Below are 9800 nucleotides of genomic sequence, written 5' to 3'. Positions count from 1 at the left end.
CCCTGCCTGCCCTGGGTTGGGTCTCCCACCATCCAGGTCACAGATAGCAGGCCTGGATGGCAGAGGGGCAGGCAGGATGGCGCTGTCCCATCCTGCCTGCAGTATGCAAATTAGCCGCCATCTTTGTTGGCAGTTAATTTGCATATTGCCGTGATTAGCCAATAGGAAGGGTAGTGGTCGTATGCCAATTACCATGTTTCTCTTTTATTAGATAGGATTGTAAATCCTCACCTGAGGATATTTTCTCCATTGATTTTTAGAAAGAGTGGAAGAGGGGGAGAGACAGTGAGAGAGAAACATGAATATGAGAGAGACACATCAATTGGTTGCCTCCTTCACATGTCCCAACTGGCACCAGGGATCAAGCTTGCAGCTGAGGTACGAGGTACGTATGTGCCCTTGACTGGAATCCAACCTCCAACCTTTCAGTCCGCGGGCTGACGCTCTTAACTACTGAGCCAAACCAGCTAGGGCTAATCATATGATTTTAAAATTGTTTTCATCATGTATGCATTTCCCTACCCGTGACATAAGAATGGTATTAGCTTTATGCTTTTGCCCACCTTATTGAGTCAAAAGAGAAGATATGTATAAAATGGAGGTCAGAGACATTATGTGACTTATTTTATCTATCTATCTATCTATCTAAAGAGAGAGGGAGAGAGATATAGAAAAATCAATGATGAGAATCATTGATTGGTTGCCTCCTGCATGTCCCCCACTGGGGATCAAACCCATAACCCAGGCATGTGCCCTTGACCGGAATTGAACCTGGGACTTTCTGGTCTGCAGGCCAATGCTCTATCCATTGAGCCAAACCGTCTCTGGCTTATGTGACTTATTTAAAGTCATGTAGTTTGAAAGTGGCAGTCAGATATTTAGCACAGCACTTCTGACTTCAAGTGCAGTGTTCTATCACTGTATTACAGCCCTAGTTGGAGATATGGTATACAGAGCAAAAGAACTGTAGGAGAAAAAGTATATATGTGCTATCAAACCATCTGTTAGTTTTTGCCATAATACCGTAGTCTTTTTTTTTTTTAACATGCCTTTGAAGTTTACTCCCCCTCCCAACAAGTTAGTGGCAGAGAATAGGGTAGAATTTTAAATGAACAGAAGAATGGTTTCTGAGATGGATAGGAGAATACTAATAAAAGAGAAAATTATAGAGATGAAAGTATAAAAGAAAAATTATACTATAGAATCACTAGAAGAACTGTGTCATAGATAATACTGGAATATAGGAAGATACAAGCAGAAATGGAAATATTAAAAGAATAGAAATATTTATTAGTTCAGTGGCTTTTTGTCTCTAAGCAAGCTTTATTTTCATCCTTAAGGTAGAGAGAGTTCTCTGAAGGTCTCAAGGATGGAGCTGATTTGGGCCACACATACATATACCCCACCCCAGTAGATTTGATTCCTTTTAATGAATGGGCCATTATTAGCTTACTAGCTGCAAAATGATTCCACGCTTCACAAAGGTTTCCTAGTCATCTTGGGGACTTTTCAGACAGCTAAATTCTGGGAACTGAGTTAGAATTGAATGAATGGATGGAAGTTAGTTGGGCCATGTCGCAAATGAGCTACCTTGTTATCTTCAACTGCTTTATGTGTAAATGAAAAAACCAATACCCTCTCATATTGCTTCATGGTTTTGTTGGTCTTGAAAACAATCTGTCAGTTTTTACTGTATATTCTGCTAACTTTATGACATTTTGTCAAGGAGTACATTCAAAAACAGAATATAATACTAAAAGAGAACTTGTTAATTGGTCATGATGATGGGACTTTTTTATTTTCTAAATAGCCATTGCATATTTTGACATTCAGATATAAAAATTTTTACTCTTTTTGGCTGAGAGAAACTCCTTTTCTTAACAGAAATAAGTCTCAGTGCATTTCTTTCAGTTTTAAGTAAAGATGTATGAGTTTCTGTCTTTTTCCTGGAATTTATATTATATCTGGAATTTTCTATATTTCTTACTATTTTGCTTTTTAACAGTAAGTGCAATATGGTAAAGTGAATGTCAGCTTATTTTATAACAGTGTGAAAATTTGTCACAACACATTGTTTTATTTTTTTTAATGTAATTTATTTCTAATGGGTGTGTTCTATAGTTACCTCAATTAGTGATCTGGTTTGTAAGCTTTACATTTTATTCTTCTAGGATTTGTCAAAATTCTTGGAATTTTCTGGAAAACAAGGCCAATAGATATGTTGTTTCAACCATTTAATTTTTTTATTTGAACCACTGTTCTTAATAGGGGATATTAATCTTGCCCCTGCAGGAACTTTCAATCTGATGTGAAATACATTAACTGGCTGAATGTGTATCTGTCAAGTTTCTTCTTTAATATTTGATTTACAAATGATTAAAAACTTAAAACTGAGTTGTCAGACTCACAATAGACAGTACTGATTTTTTTTAAAAATATATTTTATTGATTTTTTACAGAGAGGAAGGGAGAGAGATAGAGAGTTAGAAACATCGATGGGAGAGAAACATCGATCAGCTGCCTCCTGCACATCTCCCACTGGGAATGTGCCCGCAACCAAGGTACATGCCCTTGACCGGAATCGAACCCGGGACCCTTCAGTCCGCAGGCCGACGCTCTATCCACTGAGCCAAACCGGTTTCGGCAGTACTGATTTTTTTAAAGAAATAACAATAATTTAATAATGTGTATTATTTATTCTAATAAACTTCTACCAGATTTTCTTTCTGCTATAATACAATCATTAAAATTTTAAAGTTATTTATGACTTAAAAAATTTTTTTCTCACAAGGAAGTCATAGTTTACAAGGGAGAGGTTTTCCAGAATTTTAGTTTTAGTGGTAAGATTTCTTCTATTAGAATTCTTAAGAAAACATTTGATAAATTGTGTGTCCTTTATTACCTTTTTTAAAAAAAGTATAATCTTAGTGATTAGAATTGGGCTGAGCACTTATCAGAGTCCCAACAACATCTTAATGGGTTGCTAGATACTGAAGACCTTAAAAATTCTAGACTTCACTATATAGAACACATTTTGAATTGGAATCTTCTTTATTTCTGTTTCGTTTTGTTTTCTGTCAGAATTTTCTGGTCGTATTTAGTTAAGATGCAGGGATTTTCTCCTAGAGATTAGCAGCCTGTTTTTCCCTTAGGAGAGTTATTCAGTCTTTTTTATTTGTGGTATGTGCTTACCAGGCAGAGTAGCCACTGTATTCTAGTAAGAAAACCTATTGCCAGAACACCCACTAGAGCAGAAAACTGACCTACTTAATGCTGACAAGTGAAAAAAAGTCTGTGGAATTGTACCAGCATTGGATCAACTTCTCTTATGGTAGATAACGTGGGGGTAGAGAAGAGGATAAGAAAGGATAGTGAACTGCTGTGTGGGAGTAACAGAATAAGAGAATATTAAAATGACTGAATGATTTGATTAAAAACTATTCATTGGTAAAACTTGAAGACCTCTACAATGCAGCAGTTCTCAAATCACTTTAAACTTAAATAAGAAAAAAAGAATAGGACATTCCTAGGGCTTTCATACTAATAATCTAGAAAATCCCTGTAGTTAAGGTTGTTAGCCATTATTTTATGGATAATTGTTTTTTGCAGAATCTGGTAAATTTATTTAAATTTTTTCCAGTTTATTTTATTAGAATAGTACATTTTAGAATTTATAGATATTGAAGCAAAGTAGAATATTTATTTATAGCAAGTGACTACGGGCCTTAATTTTATCAAAACTCATTGTTACCGTTGTTATCCAACCTAATTTCTCTATTCTCAGAAACATTAGAATCTAAATTTTAGAGCTGTGCTATCCAATACAGAAGCCACTAGCTATATGTGGCTATTTAAATTAATTAAATAATAAAAACTTTAGTTCCTCTGTCAAATTAACCACATTTCCAGTTCTTACTAGCCAGATGTGGCTATGGCTACAGATATTGAACATTGCATCATTGCAGAAAGTTCATTTGGATACGATTGTTCTCAAGGCTGCCTTGTTCTAGCATGCTTTACTTGGCACTGTTAACGTTTTGGGCTGAATAATTTTCTGTTCTGGAGGCTTTCTACGATGTTTAGCAGTATTCCTGACCTTTCTACTCACTAGATACCAGTAGTGTTCACCCAGTTTGATAACCAAAAATGTCTTCGGATATTGCTGTATGACCCCTGAGAAGCAAAGTCAAACTTATTTGAGAACTACTGATCTACTTGCATATATTAGTTCTGTATCAGATAGTTTTTGTCTCATAAAAAGCTTAGTGGCTTAAAATAAATCATATAATAGCTCATGAGTATCTGGATTGGCAGTTTGGCTTGTGCTATATTGATCTCTGTGATCTGACAGTGGTTTGGCTGGGGTCAGATGGTATAGAATAACCTCATTCATATGTTTATTGGCTGGCAGGCTTTTGACCAGGGTAGGGGTAAGGGAGTTCATTTTCTACATGGCCTTCCCAGCAGACAGATTCATTCAACTGATGGCTGAAAGTTCTCAGAGTATCAAGAAAAGACAAATCCATCTAGTCTCTGCTGACATTTCTAATGCCCTATTGGCCAAAGCAAGTCACATTACTAAACCCTCATTGCAAGAGCTAGAGAAATACTCTTGATAGGAGGATTAGCAAAGTCACATTGTAAACCGGCGGTCGGACATCCCTCTCACAATCTGGGACCACTGGCTTCTAACCACTCACCTGCCTGCTTGCCTGATCACCCCTAACTGCCTCTGCCTCGGCCCCCACCACCATGGCTTTTTTTGGAAGGAAGTCGGACGTTGGGAAGATGGCCAGTCAACCCGATCTCATTAGCATATTACCCTTTTATTAGTATAGATAGATTATATAGGATAGAATTGCTTAAATGAGGAGGGAAAGCCTTTATCAGCAGGAGGAGATGCTATGGGCAGACAGAAATACATAATCCCTGTATCTGGACTGATAGCCATATGCACTATACTGCCAAACCAGTCATTAAAAATTTGAACCACTTTCTTACACCTTACACCAAACAGCTATTGCCCTTAAAACCCCTCCTCCACCCCCACCTTTGGTTATGTCTTCGCAGTTCACCCAGATTAGGTTCTGATTGGTCAGTTTCTATGCCAGTCCATGTCAAAAGCTCTGCCTCCTAGGCAGCCATTGACTCCTCACAGTTCACCCAGATTTGGTTCTGATTGGTCAATTTCTATGCCAGTCAGTGCCAAAAGCTCTGCCTCCTAGGCAGCCATTGGCTCATCACAGTTCACCCAGATTTGGTTCTGATTGTTTGATTTCTATGCCAGTCAGTGTCAAAAGCTCCGCCTCTTAGGCAGCCATTGGCTCCTCGCACTTCACCTAGATTTGGTTCTGATTGGTCGGTTTCCATGCCAGTCAGCATCAAAAGCTCCGCCTCCTAGGCAGCCATTGGCTCACCCAGATTTGGTTCTGATTGGTCAGTTTCTATGCCAGTCAGCGCTTCTGAGCCTATCTCTGGGCCTGATCAGAGAGGTGGGGCTGATCAGCAGCATCAGCGGAGGCCCGGAGAGAAATCGAGGTGGGGCTGCTGGCCAGGCCCAGAGAGACGGAGAGAGGCAAGTGTTGATCAGCAGCTGCCACAGAGGCTCTGGATCAGACCCTGCTTCTCTCTGCAGGCCTCTCTCCGGGCCTGATATGCAGCCCCCTCGGCAGTCAGTGCTGGGTCGCCGCGCCCACAGCAGTGGCAGTCAGTGCTGGTCTCCACGGCAACCCAGCACTGACTGGAGAACTGACTTCCGGTCAGTTGAGCCTTCAGTCATTTTGGACATTACAGACCCTGGGTTTTTATATATTAGGATTAGGATGCTTTCCTATGAGATGATTTTCTTCATAGGTAATTCCTATTTTTTTAGTGTGAATCTACTGGTAGTTTTTTTCTGAAAGCATTTTTAAATTTTGTCTTTATTTTTGGAGGATATTTTTATTGGACATAGAATTCTAGGTTGGCATTTATTTTCTTTCATCATCCCATTGTCTTCTGATTCAGTTGTTTTTGTTATAGAAGCAATGTCTTTCATTTTCATCAGCTTTCAAATAATGCTTTTCAGTGGTTTTCTTTGTATTTTGAGATGCTTAAGTTCCATAGACCCTCTTAATTTGTAGCTTGTTATCTTGTCAAGATATTAATTCTGCTCCACTCTTTCACTTTCTTCTGGGATTCTAGTTATCTGTGTGTTAATTTTTTCTCTGCATCAAATATGTTTCCTGTACTTTTCTGTATTTTTCATCTTTTTTTCCCCCCGTACTTGATCTGGATAATTTCTGTTTTCTAGTTCACTTAGTGTCCAATCTGCTGTTACAAGCATCTGTTTAATAATTTCCTATTATGTATTTTTTAAATTCTAGAATCTCCATTTAATTTTTTTTATAGATCCCAGTTTCCTGGTGAAATTCTCATTTTGCCTCTATTTTCCTGAACATATCAATCACCTATTAAAGTCTGTGTCTGATAATTACAATATCTAGATCCCCTTTTGGTCTTTTTCTATTGTCTGATTTCTGCCTTGACTTTTAGTCATTTGATCCTGTCTCATAACATTCCTGGTTATTTAAAAAAATCAATGTCAGACATTGTGTATAAGAAATTATAGAGGGTCTTGATGATGATATTGTTCTCTAGAGAGGATTTAATTTTCTTCTGGTGGTAGTTAAAAGTAGGAGCAGATGACCTTGATCCAATACAGGGTTGAGATGACTTGATTCTTTGTTTTAGGCCTCTTAAGAGCTGATTTAAATCCAGTTTCCCCTTACTCCAAGAGTGTTGTCTTTCAGAGGTATCAAATGGAATCCTGGGGTGTTTGCCAGGGCCTCTCTTCTTGGCAGGCCCTGAACTGTAATTTTTCTTTTTCTAGCACTGTGAGGCTACCAAAAGTTCTGCTTACCCTTTTTGCTTCAAAATAGGGACTTTGCTTAGCTTTTGGCCTCTCACTCCCATGCAGGTTAGGATTCAGTGAATACCCTGAAGGGAAGAGCAGTACAGGATGTCCAGGCTCACTTTTCTGTGGTTGCCTTTTCTCTGGAATCTTAGCTCCTCAAATCCTGCCTGCCTCGCTAAATCCTGAACTCTAATCTCTGTCTCTGCAGTCCTGTGAGACTGCCAAAAACTCTGGTCTGCAGTTAGTTTCCTCAGAAGGAAAAAGAAATGGAGACTGTCAGACTTAACTCTGCATTTCCTTTTTCTCTGGTATTTTAGCTTCTCACATGCTGGTTGCTTTCTTTGTTAATTTTGTTTTTAAATCCAGTTTTTATAGTTAAGAAAGCCAGGAGAATTGGCCTGATATAATCTACTCTGTGATAATCTGTAATGGCTGTCTTTACTTTTTTAAAAAATGTATTTTTATTGACTTCAGAGAGGAAGGGAGAGGGAGATGAGAGATAATCATGGTAAGCTGCTTCTTACATGCCTTCTACTGGGGATCAAACCTGCAATCTGGGCATGTGCCCTGACAGGGAATCGAACAATGATCTCCTGGTTCATAGGTCAATGCTCAACTATTGAGTCACACTGGTTGTCTTTATTATTAAATACTAGAGGCCCAGTGTATGAAATTTGTGCACTTGGGGAGGTCCCTCAGCCCGACCTGCACCCTCTCGCAGTCCGGGAGCCCTCGACAGATGTCCGACTGACGGCTTAGGCCCATTCACAGGTATAAGCCATCAGTTGGACATCCTTAGCGCTGCTGCAGAGGCAGTGTGAGCACTGCTGCACTCGCCAATCGTGAGTCCGGGTTCTGGTTAAGCAGGACTCCCACTGTGGAAGCACACTGACCACCTGGGGGGCAGCTCCAGCGTTGAGCGTCTGCCCCCTGGTGGTTAGTGCGCGTCATAGGGACTGGTCATTCCGCTGTCGGCCGAAACCAGCTCTCTGACATCCCCTGAAGGGTCCTGGATTGTAAGAGAGCACAGGCCAGGCCAAGGTACCCCACCAGTGCAAGATCAGGGCTGGGAGGGACACGGGAGAGGGTTGTGGGACAGCTCCAGGGTGTGTCCGGCCCATCTTGTTCAGTCCCAATTGGCTGGACCCCAGCAGCAAACTAACCTATTGGTCAACTGTCTGCCCCCTGATGGTCAGTACACGTCATAGCAAGCATTGAGAGGCCTTAGCATATCATTATGCTAAGTATATCATTATGCTAAGTATATCATTAGCATATTATGCTTTGATTGGTTGAACGGGAGACTGGACAACCGGACACTTAGCATATTAGGCTTTTATTATATAGGATTTGTTGAATATAAATAATTTATAATAAGTATTATAAATAATTTAAAACATATATTAATTACTGCAATAAACTTGACATATAAGGATCCTGCCCTTATGCAGCTTATATTCTTGTAGGGAAGAGAGGTACTAAGTACATATTTATTTATATTGTGATTAGTAAAGAAGTGAGGGGTATTATGAGCTTATTACAGAAATTAGTTCAAGTGAGAGGAGGCAGTCAAGTACAGTTACCTTGAAGAAGTGATATTTGAGCATAGCTCTGAAGGATGAATGGAATTAACTTAGGGAAAAGTAAGAGGTTCTTAGAACTATGTCTTAGCAACTTTTAGGAGAAAAGAAACATGGAAGGTTTAAGCAGGGGTCCTCAAACTACGGCCTGCGGGCCACATGCGGCCCGCCGAAAACATTTATCCGGCCCGCCGGGTGTTTTTGCCGCCGCTGTGTGAATAGGAATTCGTTCATAATTTTTTTTAAAACTATAGTTCGGCCCTCCAATGGTCTGAGGGACAGTGAACTGGCCCCCCGTTTAAAAAGTTTGAGGACCCCTGGTTTAAGGCATCCAAGAAGGTCAATATGGATGGCCTGCCTGATAGGCATTGGCTAAATTATGCCAAGCTTTGTAAACCTTATTAAGGATTTTCTTATCTCTTTTCCTGTGCCTTCCAGTTCTGATCAGATCATTAGTCTGATTCCAATTTACCTTCTGTCCCAAGACAGTTAACTTTTTTTTATCTAGTTATTTACTTAATACAAATATGTTAGGTGCCTTTTGTAGGCAAGGCTTTAAATTAGGTACCGAGGTTGATTAATGACAGTATGAAGCATTGGCTTTAGATTCAGATAAACCTGAGTTTAAATGTCAGCCTATTTATTAGCTGTGTAATTTTTCATCAGTTACTTATTATCTCTGAACCTGAATTTTCTTATGTGTTAAATACTAATAAAGGAAGTGATAATAGAAGGATTAAGTTAGCTAATTGGTAAATATATTCAATAAATGATGACTCTTTGTAATATTATACAATTATAAACCATGAACTCTACTCTCAGAGTGCCTAAGTTCTATGACATATGACATACACCAATAGTTATAATACATAAAAGGTAATAAATGTTATAAGTAATGGAAAAAAAAGTAGTGATACAGAGGGAGGAGATATTACATTCAGACTTGGAGATTTGGACTGTTTAATGGTGAATATAATATGTTTGTTAGACTTGGAGCTAGCCATTTTCAACAGTTAGACATATAACTATACCATTCATAAACATTTACGTTTTATTAGACTGAACAACCAAACTCCTGATTTGCTCTCCTTCTGTCCTCTGCATCTTGGTAAATGGCAATACCATTCTTTCGATTGCTCAGCCAGCAGCCTTAATTAAAGATTATCTTTCACTCTTCACTTTCTCTGTATACATCCAATTCATTAACAAAATCCTGTCAGCCCCACTCTTAAGATATATCCAGAATCCTACCATTTTGGAAAGGTCCTGAAGAAGAGCAATGGAGTATTATAAATTTATTCATTTGGTGATTTCTGTTGCAACTG

Source organism: Myotis davidii, unplaced genomic scaffold (assembly GCF_000327345.1).
Source record: "Myotis davidii unplaced genomic scaffold, ASM32734v1 scaffold309, whole genome shotgun sequence".
NCBI classification, from domain to species: Eukaryota; Metazoa; Chordata; class Mammalia; order Chiroptera; family Vespertilionidae; genus Myotis; species Myotis davidii.
Note: the sequence above shows the minus strand (reverse complement) of the source record.